This window comes from Podarcis bocagei (assembly GCF_964188305.1).
Source record: "Podarcis bocagei genome assembly, chromosome: 14".
Classification (NCBI taxonomy): Eukaryota; Metazoa; Chordata; class Lepidosauria; order Squamata; family Lacertidae; genus Podarcis; species Podarcis bocagei.
In genome coordinates, this window is record NC_138139.1 from 28708629 (window position 1) to 28723445 (window position 14817).

General features: G+C 50.9%; 1 protein-coding gene across 2 annotated transcripts in view; it reads left to right on the forward strand.

The window, feature by feature from the left end:
• Nucleotides 1-5825: 5825 nt before the first annotated feature.
• PAQR5 (progestin and adipoQ receptor family member 5) overlaps nt 5826-14817 on the forward strand; it is a 38230-nt gene continuing 29238 nt past the window's right edge. The window contains exon 1 of one of the 2 annotated variants that reach the window (XM_081171267.1): nt 5826-6201. The gene's annotated coding sequence lies outside the window, so the exon portion shown is untranslated. Of the gene's footprint in view, nt 6202-14141; nt 14389-14817 lie in introns of those variants that run through there. The other variant, XM_081171268.1, reaches the window with a different exon arrangement.

Consider the following 14817-nt stretch of genomic DNA (forward strand, 5'->3'; position numbering starts at 1 on the left):
TCCCTCTCACCCTCCACTCTTCTCCTCCAGCACAATTCTTGTAATTTCCCATCGTGGAATTAATAATTTTTATCAGCAGTAAACTTCTGAATCGATCTTGGTTACCCAATCCTTGTTTTAGAATGTTTACAATCAGGGGGGGACTGACTTCCTTTTTAGATCACCCCCGCTCGTGCCGAATCCGTAAAAAATTTCTTTTTTTCTCCTTTTGTACCCGGTTTCCCAATTACTCACGGGTTGTTGTTAATAGTCCGAATTTCCAATGGAAGAAGCCAGCGCTCTCCGTCGAATGGCATGCGGCTGCGCTCGGCAGGGGAAGCGATAGACTCACAGCACCACGCCACTCCCCGGCACCCGATCCGAAGCCTTTAAAAAGGCTCCTTCACGAGTCGGGAGGGCGCTAGTGGTGCCAGCCGAGTCCCCATGCCCACGGGCTCTGTGCCCGTGGTTTTTAAGGGTCCCCGCGTCGCCGGCGCGGTAAGACCCAGCCCCTGCCGAGCAGACTCCCTCCGGAGCTTGGAGGGAGTCCGCCATTCGGCGATGGCGCCAACCCGGAAGTCCCAACTTTTAGAAGACATCTAAAGGCAGCCTTGTTTAGGGAAGCTTTTAATGTTTAATAGGTTATTGTATTTTAGTGTTTTGTTGGAAGCCGCCCAGAGTGGCTGGGGAAACCCAGCCAGATGGGCGGGGTATAAATAATAAATCACTATTATTATATTATTATAACTAGGAAAAAGCCTCCCCACTCCTCCTGCAAAGAGAGCTGAGACCCTCCCTCAGCATGACGTTTCCCTGCTTCCTTGAGGCTTCCCTCTGCATAAGCAGCAAACCTCCTTAGAGTTATTTATTAAATTTATATGCGACCCGTCATCAAGAGACCACACGAAGAAGGCAGAAATTCTGGAAGGGAGGTGTGCAAAAAGGTTCACCCCACCCTCGCATATCTGGGGGGTGAGATATGGATCCTCAACCTGCCAGCTGGTTTGAAACCAGGGCCTTGCGCTGTCATTTAGGGCTGTTGCTAGGGATTTGCAAAACTCGGCCTGGCGGGGGGGGGGGGGAATATGCCCACAAGGCCTATTTACATAACATACGCCTATGCTGATTTCTATGTACAGATGCAAATTTCAGCCAACTTCCAGAAGAGGTGGGGAGACCCCAAACTGTGGCTCTCAGAGCTGGGGATGATTCAGAGAAGCATATTTTTGAGCCATGAGGTGTCAGGCAGGTTCTCTGGGGCCAACACCCTGTATGCGGATTGGACATCCACCAATTAAGATGTTGGGTGGGTCGCTGGGGGTCTTAGCAGCCCTGCACTTTATAGCATATACAGCTTCCTTGACAGCATTTTTCCCCCTCAAAAAAAAAAAAAGAAGATTTAAAATTCAGGGGAGAAAGGAGCAAGTGATGGGGGGGGGGGCAGAGACATCTGTTGAGGGTGCTTGGGTCTGCTGAACCCCTCCTCAGCCATGCACCGCTGTTGGCACAATGGCACAAACGGGAGAGGGGACGGGGCGCAAATGGAGCTTGACACCAGCTCAGAACTGCTGTACACAACACCTGAATTGTGCAAGTGGTTGCTTTAGAACCACAGAATCGTCGAGTTGCAAGGGTCATCTGGTCCAACCCCTGCACCCACCCACCTGCAAAAGTGGCTGCACCATGGGGGGGGGATGAAGCATTGGGCAGCTGCACTTCCCGCTTGAAAGAGCCAGACCAGTGTTGGAAGCTAATGCAGTCCTGCAAAGCCCCCCCAAACTCCACTCTCTTTGGGGTGGGAAGGGAATGTGCTGCGCAACGGCGCCACCTGGAGGGCGCCTGGGTGGCGACACGGTCCCGGAGCTAGGATTGCAAACGGGGAAAAGAGTCAGAGTCTGTGGCAATGCGTGGTGGGTGGGCAGGTGATGCGGGTGTCGCGTGAGCAGATCGCCGTCCCTTTGCAATGTCGCGGGGCATTTTTAACAGAAAGGTAGCATAATAATTTAAGAAAGAATAATGAATGGCAAGGGCACAGGGGAGATTTGTTAGGCTTTGAAGTGGGCACCCCCTTGCCATTACTGCCCGTGGGTCAGCCCCAGGCTCTCTCTCCATCACCTTGAGGCAGTGGCGTAGCGTGGGTTGTCAGCACCCGGGGCAAGGCAAGTAATTTGTGCCCCCTAACCCGTGGATTTGCGCCCCCTAACCCGTGGATTTGCGCCCCCTAACCCGTGGATTTGCGCCTCCTAACCCTAACCCCCAGATGTTGCGCCCGGTGCAGCCGGCCCCCCCTGCACCCCCCACGTTACGCCACTGCCTCGAGGACCAAACTAAGAACACAGGAAGCCGCCTTATTCCTGTTGGTCCACCTATTTGTCCTTGCCAAGTTTGTTTGTTATTTATTACATTCAGGGCCGGCCCACCCATGAGGCAAGGTGCCTCAGGCAGCAGGATTCACCAGGGTAGCAGATTCTGATGTCAATCCTTCTTCCCTCCTTGTTCCACATGCAGATCTTCCCTCACCCCTTCTTCCCTGCCAGGGAGGGGTGTGTGTGCCATTTTGGGATCTGCCTCAGGTGCCAAAATGTCTTGGGCTGGCCCTGATTACATTTATATTCCACCTGTTCTTCCAAGGAGCTCAAGGTGATGCATTTGGTTCTCCAACTCCCCATTTTATCCCCATAACAACTCTGTGAGGTAGGTTAGGCTGAGAGTGAGTGACCGGCCCAAGGGTCACCCAGGGAGCTTCCTGGCCAAGTGGGCATTCAAATCATGGTTGCCCAGGTTCTAGTTCAACTCTCTAACCATTACACTACACTGGTGAAATGTTGGTGGTGCACATTTGACAACAAGAAGAAACCGAGGCCTTCGGTGTCATCGGCCTGGCCCTGTGGAACTCTCTGCCACTAGAGATGCAGCAGGTGCACCTTCTGCTTCTACTTTTAGGCACCTGCTGAAATGTTTTCTATTCCATCAGGCTTAGGCAAGCAGGCAATGGAGTATACATCTCTCCATAAGCGTTAGCTGGTTTCTGATTTAAACTTTGTTATATCTAAATTGAAAATCCTGCATGGATCTCCTTGGGAAACCAGTTTCAAGCAGCTTCAGAGAGGCCCCCCCATGGCTGTTGTGGAGCAGGATCGGTCCAGGCCAGCCTGGTCTGGCACAGCCGAGTCTAGCTGACGTGCAATGCACTCAGCTGGTGACTGTGATGCTTTGCCTCGGGGTAAATGATTGATCTGGCCTCCTGCTTATGACTTTTCTCCCAGGCACAGGACGGGTAGAGGCTGTTTCTGGGTGCACTTGGAGGGGGTCACTCTAGGGACAGACACAAAAAAACCCAAGATCACTGAATATGGATTGGAAGCTCCTCAGGCCCTTACCCTGGACACATACAGAGTAGGGGCTTCAGTACCTTGCAGTATTCCTTATTCTTCCCCACAGAGGAGAAGGTTATGTGCAAAAGCCTGTTTGCTAGCCTATATTTCTTATTCGGATTGCAGAATTTGAATTTTTACTGACATAATCTTGGTATGTAATGTAATGGAGATCACAAGCTGCCAATTGGCAGTGATAGTGTCCCACCCAAGAGTGAAGTTGAGTCCTGTAGGGTGACCTCAAACTCTCAGCAGCTGAGATTGAACCTGCAAAGGTGTCAAGTGATTAATCCCTCCTAAAAAGATAGATTTTTTTTATTTTGGGGCTATGAGAAAACCAACTCACAACAGAACTGGGTGCTGGAGTTACAGTCTCACGTTTGCAAAAGCATCTTGTTTATTGATTTCAAAACATTTGCCTATCATGGGATTGTAATAAAACCTCTAAGCGCTTTACAAAACAAAAAAACACCCCAAACATTAAAAGTGTCAAGGAAAGACAGTTCAAAACAAGCATTTATAAAGTTGCAAAAGATAATTAAAATCAACGGCAAACAGAAAGATCGAAATACATGCCTGCATTCTCCATGCATGGACAGGGTTTGCTAAATGAAAATGCTTTTAGCAGGCACTGAAAAGAGTACAGTAAAAGCACCTACCTGGTGTCAAGAGGCAGGGAGTTCCAAAGTCTAGGTGCTGCTACACTAAAAGAACAATTCCTTGCAGGTGTGCTATAGGCCTGAGAGCATCTCCCTCTTGAAGGGTGAGCATACTCAGCATATAACAACAGCAGCCTACCCTGCAATGTTTTCATTTCCCATCATGACTAGTTGCACAGAGCAGTCCAGAACCAAGGTTCAAATAATCCTGAGCAATGTCTCCATCAATGCAGGGGTCCATTGCTCTGATTGTTGCAGGGCATGTAGGGAGGGAGAAGTGGCCCCCACCTGAGCTGGGCCTAATAAGACACAACCACCACCACCACCACCATCACCACCCGGCTTTGTTTCGTGACGTATGATGCCACCGCTGTCGCTGCCTCTAATTGCTTCCTGTGGATTTGCCTTGAGTCCTGCTGATCCAAACAGCCTCAGGTGTTTTGCTTTAATTGAACCATCCTGAAATCCTGCACAGGTTGCAGAGGTCTACGAGCCACCCTTTGCACCCCACATGGGCTTAGACGAACAAAGTGGCTGGCTTGCCAGGAGACGAGACCAGGAAGACGGCCTGTAATTGGCAGCACCTGATCTCTTGCTTTGGCGCTTTGGCGAAGGAGGAGGGATCTGAAGGGAGATGCAGAGGGGAGAGAAATATCTACCCCTGGATTTCTCCAAAGTAGATGGCTGGGATCTCAAATACATAGAGACTTTCACCCACCCACTGCAGCTGATGCCTCCTAGCCATGTTTCCACAGAAGCAATTACCACTCTCAAGTGCATTCCCTAATAGAATCATAGAATTGTAGAGTTGGAAGGGACATCAAAGGTCATCTAGCACAACCCCCTTGGCAAAGTAGGAATCTCAGCTCAAGAATCCCTGACAGATGGCCATCCAACATCTGCTTAAAAAGTGCTGCACCAACAAGCACATAAACAACCCCTCTGCAGTGCCACAAATCCAGCTTAACGGTGTATCGTTGGAAAATGTTGATCACTTCTACCTGGGCAGCTATCTTTCCACAAGGGCTGACGTTGATGCTGAAATCCACTGGTTGCGCTCCCCTAAATCTGCCTCTGGTGGGGCAGGGCTGGGGGGGGGGGTCTGTCCACATTCTCTTTTCTGCACCACTCTTTGAGGTGCAGCAACAGCAAAGGAATCCCTTTGCAGCTGGATACTGTTGTGAGGTGAGCAGTGATTTCTGGCATCATATGCAAGGCGGGGTTGGGGGGAGATATTTTCCAGGCCAAGCAGCCTACTGAAGGCCACACTCCAGTGATGTCTGGAGCCAGAAGCAAGAGGTGCGATTCAGAACTTTGTTCAGCTAAAAAGCCAGAGGCTTCCAGTGCACACACAACTCTCCATCTTCAGTTCAGGCAGGGCACAGGCATGAGTGCAAAAAGGCCAGGGTGTGCCCTGGAAAGAGCCAGGTAAAGAGGTTTGGAGGGCCACAGTCAGCTCCCATTCCTGAGCTTTCCCACCTCAGATGTAAAGGGTTCTGTTGCTATCCTGAGCCTGCTTACTTGGGAGTAAGCCACATTCAGTTCAATAGGACTTGCTTCTGAGAAGACATGGTTGGATTAATGCCCCAGTTTCTGTTTGTGGCGAGTGAGGTGGGAGGATGCTTGAAATACTTTCAGGTAGCTCTGACTTTTTTAAAAAAGCAACCATAACCAGGAGCAAGCCCTCTGCTTTTGCAGCTTAGCATGAGACATGCCATCTCCCCACTTCTTGTGAGGCCAAACCAGCTGGTTTTCAGCTCTGAACTGGAAAGACTTGCTTTCGCTTGTTTACGCCCTGAATGCAAGTCCTACTGCTGCAAGCTTTGGCTAATTTGCTGGCCTGGGGACTCTTTAACTGAAGGAGCATTTGGGGTGGGGAAACCCCAGCACGCTTTTAAAAAAACAACCACCCAAAAGGCTGTCTCTTTCCTTTAATTGCAAATACAACCAGAAGAAAGGAGTGGCTTCTGGAAAGAGCTGGTCACATTCTTCAACCTGTGGAGATGGCCTAGCCGCTGTCAAGCCTCCCTCCTCTGTCTAGGCTAAGAGCTGGGGACTGACTTTCCTTTCCATCCCACGAGAGCATCCCTCTGAAGCTGGAAACCAGAGAAGGTGCAGCAGTAGCAGCAGCAACAGAAGCAGCATTGCCTCTCTCTCCCCATGCCTTTGACAGAGCTTGGCTGGCAGAGGTAAGTACTGGACTCTTAAATTTCTAAACTGGGATTATGACCTCCCAGTCTTGTTCCTTCTAACCCTAGATTTGTGGGGGTTCGGTAGGGGTCTCCTTAGGTTCACCAGATGCAGCGGTGAGGAGGAAGGGGTAGTCTGCAGTTGCCTCCCCCGCCTCCATTTGCTTCCCGCAGATACTACACTGGAAGCATTGCACAGGAGCCAGCTCCTAGGGGTTGAGGTTCCTTCACACACCCCAACAAAATATTTGAGGGGGGCAGCCTCCTCCAAAGTTGATGGGCATTGCCATTCAAATGGTGTGCATGCACTGTGTCTTGTGATCATTTATGCAGGGCTGCCCCCCACCCCACAATATTTTATTCAAGTTGGCACCCCTGAGGCAGTGCTTAAAGAAGTCAGAGCACAGATTCAGGAGTGTGAATCTATATGTACAGTGGTACCTCGGGTTACAGACGCTTCAGGTTACAGACGCTTCAGGTTACAGGCTCCACTAACCCAGAAATAGTACCTCAGGTTAAGAACTTTGCTTCAGAATGAGAACAAAAATCGTGCAGTGGCAGCGGGATGCCTCATTAGCTAAAGTGGTGCTTCAGGTTAAGAACAGTTTCAGGTTAAGAACGGACCTCCAGAACGAATTAAGTTCTTAACCCGAGGTACCACTGTATAGATGCTTCCGGGAAAATGATAGTGAGTCAGTGGCTGGGGTCACCAATGTTTTGCAGTCTGCCCAGTTTACAAAAAGGGGTAGGAGACATGGGGGCCAGGGTGTAAGACCCAGGTCTTGCCCCTGCTGTGCTGCTCTCTAACAACACCCATATATACCACACCTGCTGAAATTCCTGCTTCAGTCTACACACATGTCGGAGGCACCTGTTCCCCTCTTCTGCTATACTGACGATCCGCCTGGTGCCTTCATTATATTGTCACAAAAGTTGGGTGCCTGCCCCTCTCTCTGCCAAGCGGTGGCAAGAGCCCATGGGGTCTTAGGCACACACACAGGGTCTGTGTCCCTTTGGAGACTGTTGTGCTTTAAGAAATAGGGTTTGTTCACCTTCTTACAACTTCAGTCTGCATGGAGGAAGTCCAGAGGCAGCAGCGCAGGCAACCTTCAGGCTGCCTCTCTCCAAGATAGATCTCCCCCTCTCCTCCCTCCTCCCAGAAAACCCCTGCTCAAAACACACAAGGGACCCCTGACCATTAGGTCCAGTCGTGACTGACTCTGGGGTTGCGGCGATCATCTCACTTTATTGGCCAAGGGAGCCGGCATGCAGCTTCCGGGTCATGTGGCCAGCATGACTAAGCCACTTCTGGCGAACCAGAGCAGCGCACAGAAATGCCGTTTACCTTCCCGCCAAAGTGGTACCTATTTATCTACTTGCACTTTGATGTGCTTTCGAACTGCTAGGTGGGCAGGAGCAGGGACCGAGCAACAGGAGCTCACCCCGTCGCGGGGATTCGAACCGCCGACCTTCTGATCGGCAAGTCCTAGGCTCTGTGGTTTAACCCACAGCACCACCCGCATCCCTCCCATCACCTTGGCAACCCTTTAAACCCCTGTCTCTCTTCACACCTCAGGGCATGAGGGAAGTTCTCTTGCATTGCCTCAATGGGCCTCTGTCGTTCCCTTAAGGGCCCTAGCTAGGCCAAGCTGGTTTGCATAAGCCAGCCCAGGAATCCCCTGTCCGGCGCATCTCTGCAGTTTGTGTTTCAATCTGTATCCCATTTAATCAAAATCTTAGCATTTATTCATTCCTAGGGTTTAGGGGGACCCTCCCCCCCAATCTATGACACCATACTTTAGGTGCCAGGCAAAAATGTTCCTCTTCAACCAGGCCTTTGGCCGATTAATATTCTACAGCCTTTTGAATGTGTCTGTGGGGAGGGGGGGAGTTATAGTTTTGCTGTTTTGTTCTAATTATTTACTTGTTTCATCCTGTATTTTATTCTGTGAACCACCCTGAGAACTTACGATGGAGGGTGGTATATAAATATTATTATTATTGCTACAGGAAGAACCCTTCTGTAAACTGGGACTAGCCCGTATCATACTGCAGTTATACAAATCTATGGCACAACCACAATTGGCATACCAGTCACCTCAGCTGAAAAGGATATTGCAGAGTTGGGAAAGGTTCAGAAAAGGGCAACCAAAATGATCGAGGCGAGGGAGCGACTTCCCAATGAAAAAAGGTTGCAGCGTTTGGGGTTTTTAAATTTAGAGAAAAGGCAAGTAAGAGGCGACATGATAGACGTTTTTAACATAATGCATGGTGCAGTATTGAGAAAGTGGAGGCAGAAAAGTTTCCCTCCCTCTCCCCTAACACTAGGACTCACAATAAAAAAATTCCACACGAAACCTCATACCAATAACAAGCTTAGTTGGTCTCTAAGGTGCTACTGGAAGGAATTTTTTTATTTTGTTTCGACTATGGCAGACCAACACAGCCACCTACCTGTAACTAGAACTAGGACTCACAGACATCTCAGGAAGCTGAGTGCTGGAAGATTCAGCGCAGATAAAAGGACGGACCTCTTCACTCAGCAGATAGTTAAACTATGGAACTCTCTCCCACTTGAGGTAGTGATGGCGATCAGCCTAGATGGCTTTACAAGAGGACTGGACAAATTCATAGAGCCAAAGGGCTATTGATGGCTTCTAGCCATGATGCCTGTGCTCTGCGTCCACCACCAATCCAGATTTGAGATTGTAAGCTCCTTGGGAGCAGAGACCTGTGCTCTGGTATCGTTTAAAGTGGCAGGCATGTTGTTGGTTCTCTATAAATAATCAAGGACAAGAGAGGCGAAACAGGAAAGAGCGTGTGACAGACTGTTTGGTGGGAGCGGAGAAAGAGGGTCAGCAACAGCAGACAAGAAAAAGAGCAGAGGAGAATGAAAAGGAGGGGCACCTCAGCATCAGCACCGCTGTCCCTCACCATGGGGGGGGGGGCTGATGGGAATTGTAGTCCTAAACATCCAGGTTGGTGAAGGCTGCTCCAGACTCTCTCAAAACCCTGCTGCAAGTCACCTTAGAATCATAGAATTGTGGAGGTGGAAGGGGCCCAAGGGTCATCTAGTCCAGGGGTCAGCAACCCGCGGCTCCGGAGCCACACGTGGCTCTTTTACACCTTTGCCGCGGCTCCGGGGCGGATACTAGCGAGGGGAGGAGGCGCATTGTGCGCCCCGACACTCCCCACTGTGGCGGACGCTGTACTGGCTGTGACGTCGCATGGGGGCGGTGCGTTCGTTAGTCACGCACCGTCCTGACGGCACCTTCCCGCCCGCTACATTGTAAGGGGCATGTACGCTGGTCACTGTTTTGAAGGGGAGTGAAGAACACACACACACACACAAAAAGGTAACTTGTTAATTTAACGTTTATTTCTATGAGGAGGAGTAATTTTGAGGGGTCAAACAAAGAAATAATAAAAAAGTGACAAAAAAGTTATTTTTATAATGACGAGTTTTGCGGCTCCCAGTTTTTTTTTCTTCGGAAACGGGTCCAAGTGGCTCTTTTTGTCTTAAAGGTTGCAGACCCCTGATCTAGTCCAACTCCCTGCAGTGGTGATAAGGGCAGGTTCAGACATCCACTCAATGGCTCTATTGAGCCTGAGAATGTTCTTGGTGGTGGTGGATTCTTAAATCACGTAAGTCGCCCTAAGCGGACAGTCCTCAGGGGACAAGCGTGAAGGTGTGAACCAGCCCTGAGTCCCTTGGGGGGCCAGAACAGAGGCTGAGGGTTCCAGCCTGAGGCTCTCTCTCTCTGGCTAGTGGAAATGCAGTTCCTCATTTCTTTGGCATGATAATCATTGGTGTTGCCTGGGCAAAGAGGACAGGAACAAAAGTAGCTTTTTATTTTATTTTTGGAAAAAGTTTCAGTCCGCTGTGCTTTAATTGGGCTGTCCGTCTTGTTTTCACTGCATGTTAATTTCGTGCTGTTCTTGTTTTGCAACTTGTGGAATGGTTAAAAAATAAATATTGAGCTGCCTTTTCGCAGCATCTGTAAATTTCCACTTGCTTAGACTAGCCTGGCCAGCTGCTGTAGTATCTGAAGGCTGGTCAGGGAGTTCTGTTCTGTTGAGCCATGCCCCTTCCCCCCAAATCATGTAAAAGGGGTCAGGGGCAAAGCCATCCTTCTGGCACAATACAAAGGCATTTGCTCTTGGGTTCCAGCTGGAAGACTAGGGTAAAATAGGTGCCTCTCCAAAGAGAGCTGCTGGTGGTTTAGTGGTTAGAGCACCAGACTAGGACCTGGGAGACTCAGGTTCAAATCCCCACCCAGCCATGATTCTCACTAGGTGATCTTGGGGCAGTCACCTACTATCAGGCAAACCTACCTCAGAGGGTTGTGTGGGGATTAAATGAAAACTAGGATCTTGGAGACCTGGGTTCAAATCCCCCACTTGGCCATGAAGTTCCCTGGGTGACCTTTGCAGCTGGTCACTGCATCTCAGCCTCGCCCACCTCACAGGGCTGTTGTGAGGATTAAATGGGGAAGAAGAGACCTATGTATATCACCTTGGAGGTAAGATGCAATATACAAAAAGTACATTCCTTTTTCCCCAAAAGAGACACCCATGTTTTTATTACACCCCAAACATTATCTGGTAAGGCTGCTGCTGGCTGGCCAGTCCGCACCAGATCCAGTCTGCGGGAATTAAGATGCCATTCTTGATAGAACTGATCTGTTGTTCTGTAATCCTTGCAATTCCTGGGGGTCTGGATGATGACCCTTTGGGTCCCTCTCAGCTCTAAAGTTCTATGATACTATGATTGACAGTTTCTTGGGGAAATCACTTAAGGTCAAACCTAGGCAAGGACCCTTTTTAATGTTTTGCAAACTCTTGCAGTTGACTGGCAGAAAGTTTTGATGCAACCAGAATCCTCTGAGTCTACTAAAACTTGGTTAATCCAGGAAGGAACAAACTGTTTATGGGGCAGCTGAGAGCAACTCATCTCTGCCCTGTTGTTTTCCTGGCTCCTTCTGCCTGTTGAATAATATACCCGAGAGAGAGGATGTTGCTAAATAACCTGCATTATGAAAATGGGGTTTGACTGTATAACTTGGCAGAAGAGACAGCAGTTTCGAGCAACGCAAGCTGGCTAGGAAAGTATGTCTCCATAAAGCAGCCTTCCCCAAACAGGTGCCCTCCAGATGTTTTGGATTTACAACGCTATCGGTCCCAGTCTTCTGATGGAGCTGCAGTTCAAAACATCTGGAAGGCACCAGGTTTGTTTGTTGCATCTGAGCATGGATGGAGGAAGAAATCCACAACAGTTTTCCTTGTACAGCAAACCTTCCTGAAACAATGCATGGACCAAAACACAGCCATCCTTGGAAAGTCACACTTCTCCGAATTTTGCAATGTGGTTTTCCAGCCAAGCCATGTGAGCAGAACAGTGCATCTCCAAGGATAACGTGTGCATAAAAATGCATGTATTCTATGTAGGCAGCATCATTGGGAAATGGTGATAGGCCTCCAAGAACACATAGCAGATTATGGGATGATATCTTCGTACAAAAACCGAAATGGCATAAAAGTGAAATGTCATTAAACAGACATTTGGTGCTTCTGCTGGGGGGCGGGCAGGATTGTTGAATATTGATCTTTGCTTCTCGTATAAATAAGTGAAAACAATAAAATATTTGAGGGGGGGGAATGCATATACAGTGGTACCTCGGGTTAAGTACTTAATTCGTTCCGGAGGTGCGTACTTAACCTGAAACTGTTCTTAACCTGAAGTACCACTTTAGCTAATGGGGCCTCCTGCTGCTGCCACGCCGCCGGAGCACGATTTCTGTTCTCATCCTGAAACAAAGTTCTTAACCTGAAGCAGTATTTCTGAGTTAGTGGAGTCTGTGACCTGAAGTGCATGTAACTTGAAGCGTATGTAACCTGAGGTACCACGGTATATCATAAAGATAGCATACCTGAATGCAATACAGTGGTACCCCGCAAGACGAATGCCTCGCAAGACGGAAAACCCGCAAGACGAAAGGGTTTTCTGTTTTGGAGGCGCTTCGCAAGACGAATTTCCCTATGGGCTTGCATCGCAAGACGAAAGCCCATAGGGAAATGCTGGCGGTCGGGAGCAAAGACTTTCGCCCACAGCCGGCCTTCAGAAGAGGACCTCTTCTGAAGGCCGGCGGGGGGCAAAAGTCTTTGCTCCCCCCCCGGCCTTCCCCCCCGCCTGCCCCGGCGATCTTAAAATGCTGGCGGGCGGGAGCGAAGCGTTCGCTGCCGACCCCCAGCATTTTAAAATCTCCCCGTGTCCCGGGGAGATCTTAAAATGCTGGGGGTCGGGAGCGAAGCGCTGCCGACCCCCAGCATTTTAAAATCTCCCCCTGTCCCGGGGAGATTTTAAAATGCTGGGGGTCGGGAGCGTTCGCTGCCGACCCCCAGCATTTTAAAACGCTGTTCCGAAGCGGGGGGCGGGAACATCTGCCCCAGCCGCCCCACTTCGGAACGCTGTTCCGAAGTGGGGAGGGGGGGCGGGAACAGCTGCCCCATCCGCCCCACTTCGGAACGCTGTTCCGAAGGGGGGAGGGGGGGCGGGAACAGCTGCCCCATCCGCCCCACTTCGGAGCGCTGTTCCGAAGGGGGGAGGGGGGCGGGAACAGCTGCCCCATCCGCCCCCCTTCGGAACGCTGTTCCGAAGGGGGGAGGGGGGGCGGGAACAGCTGCCCCATCCGCCCCCCTTCGGAACGGTGTTCCGAAGGGGGGCGGGGGGCGGGAACAGCTGCCCCATCCGCCCCACTTCGGAACGCTGTTCCGAAGGGGGGAGGGGGGGCGGGAACAGCTGCCCCATCCGCCCCACTTCGGAACGCTGTTCCGAAGGGGGGAGGGGGGCGGGAACAGCTGCCCCATCCGCCCCACTTCGGAACGGTGTTCCGAAGGGGGGAGGGGGGCGGGAACAGCTGCCCCATCCGCCCCACTTCGGAACGCTGTTCCGAAGTGGGGAGGGGGGGCGGGAACAGCTGCCCCATCCGCCCCACTTCGGAACGCTGTTCCGAAGAGGGGAGGGGGGGCGGGAACAGCTGCCCCATCCGCCCCACTTCGGAAAGCTGTTCCGAAGTGGGGAGGGGGGCGGGGACACCTGGCCCAGCCGCCCCACTTCGGAAAGCTGTTCCGAAGTGGGGCGGGGGGGGCGGGGACACCTGCCCCAGCCGCCCCACTTCGGAAAGCTGTTCCGAAGTGGGGCGGGGGGCGGGAACACCTTCTGAAGGCGGGCAGGGGGCGAAAGTCTTTGTCCCCCCTGCCTGCCTTCCCAGGGGCTTTTAAATCGCCCCGGACAGCGGAGAAGTCCTCCGCTGTCCGGGGCGATTTTAAAATGCCGCCCGGCAGCATTTTAAGATCGCCCCGGACAGCGGAGAAGTCCTCCGCTGTCCCGGGGTTTTTTAAAATGCTGGGGGTGGGAAGAAAAGCCCTTGTCCCCCCCCCCCCAGCCTTCAGAAGAGGTCCGGGGACAGACTGTCCCCGGACCTGGTCTGAAGGCGGTTTCCCTAGGAACGCATTAATTGATTTTCAATGCATTCCTATGGGAAACCGTGCATCGCAAGACGAAAAAACCGCAAGACGAAGAGACTTGCGGAACGAATTAATTTCGTCTTGCGAGGCACCACTGTATATGTAGGGAAATTGCTTTGCCAAAATGTGGAGATTAGGAGACAGTCATAGGGAAATTCTGGTGCATTTACAAGAGGGCTTAAGAAAAATTCACAGACTGGTGTGGAAAGAGGAGAACTCAGCTTGAGATTGCAAAAACTGAGAAACTGGAGTGGACAGCTTTACCTGGAGGGGCTTAACCCTAGCTGTGCCAGCGGCAGGCCGTGAGGTATACATAGTTCTGTCCTTGAGCCACCTCGAAGCAGCCGCACCCTGGGAGGTTGCCCCAGAGCTCTTCCTGGTTTCTTTCTTTCCTCCCTGCCCTTCCTCTCTCCTGCCACTCAAGTGAGGTATTTGCAACCATCAATGTTTAAACTCCTTAACCAGACTCTCTGCAAACTGCTGCTGGAGGGGACCATCTCAGGGAGTCTTGCCAGGAGCGACTCAGGTCGCCTAGGAGTACAGTGTTTTCAGCGGCATTTGGGAGCCCATCTGGTGGCTTGCAGCATAACTCAAGAGAAGATCTAAGGGGCTGCTGGATTTGCAGAGCTGGATTTGCACAACGTCGCACAGCATCGTCAAGTAAGACATTGACCTGGTGGATTTGGGCAGGTGCCTGTCAGTGGCCGAGATCGGCTGCTCCTTGCTACCTTTCAGGCAGATCTCGGAAACATTCTTGTTTCCGATTGTGCTTAATTGAGGGGGGTAGAGTAAGGCTGTGTACGCATTGCCAGCTTAAAATGCCACACGATTGTTCTTTTTCCTCATAAAATTGTGTAACTGGAAGGGACTCAAAGGTGCATCTAGTCCAAACCCGCCCCTGCGAGGGTGGTAAGGATGTTACCTATCATTGTCAGCCTTATTTATATACCCCGTAAAATCACTGACTGTAGAAATGTAGAGTTGGAATAATAATGATAATAATTTATTATTTACCCCACCCATCTGGCTGGGTTTCCCCAGCTACTCCGGGCGGCTCCCAGCAGAATAATATTAATAATAAGAAGAAAG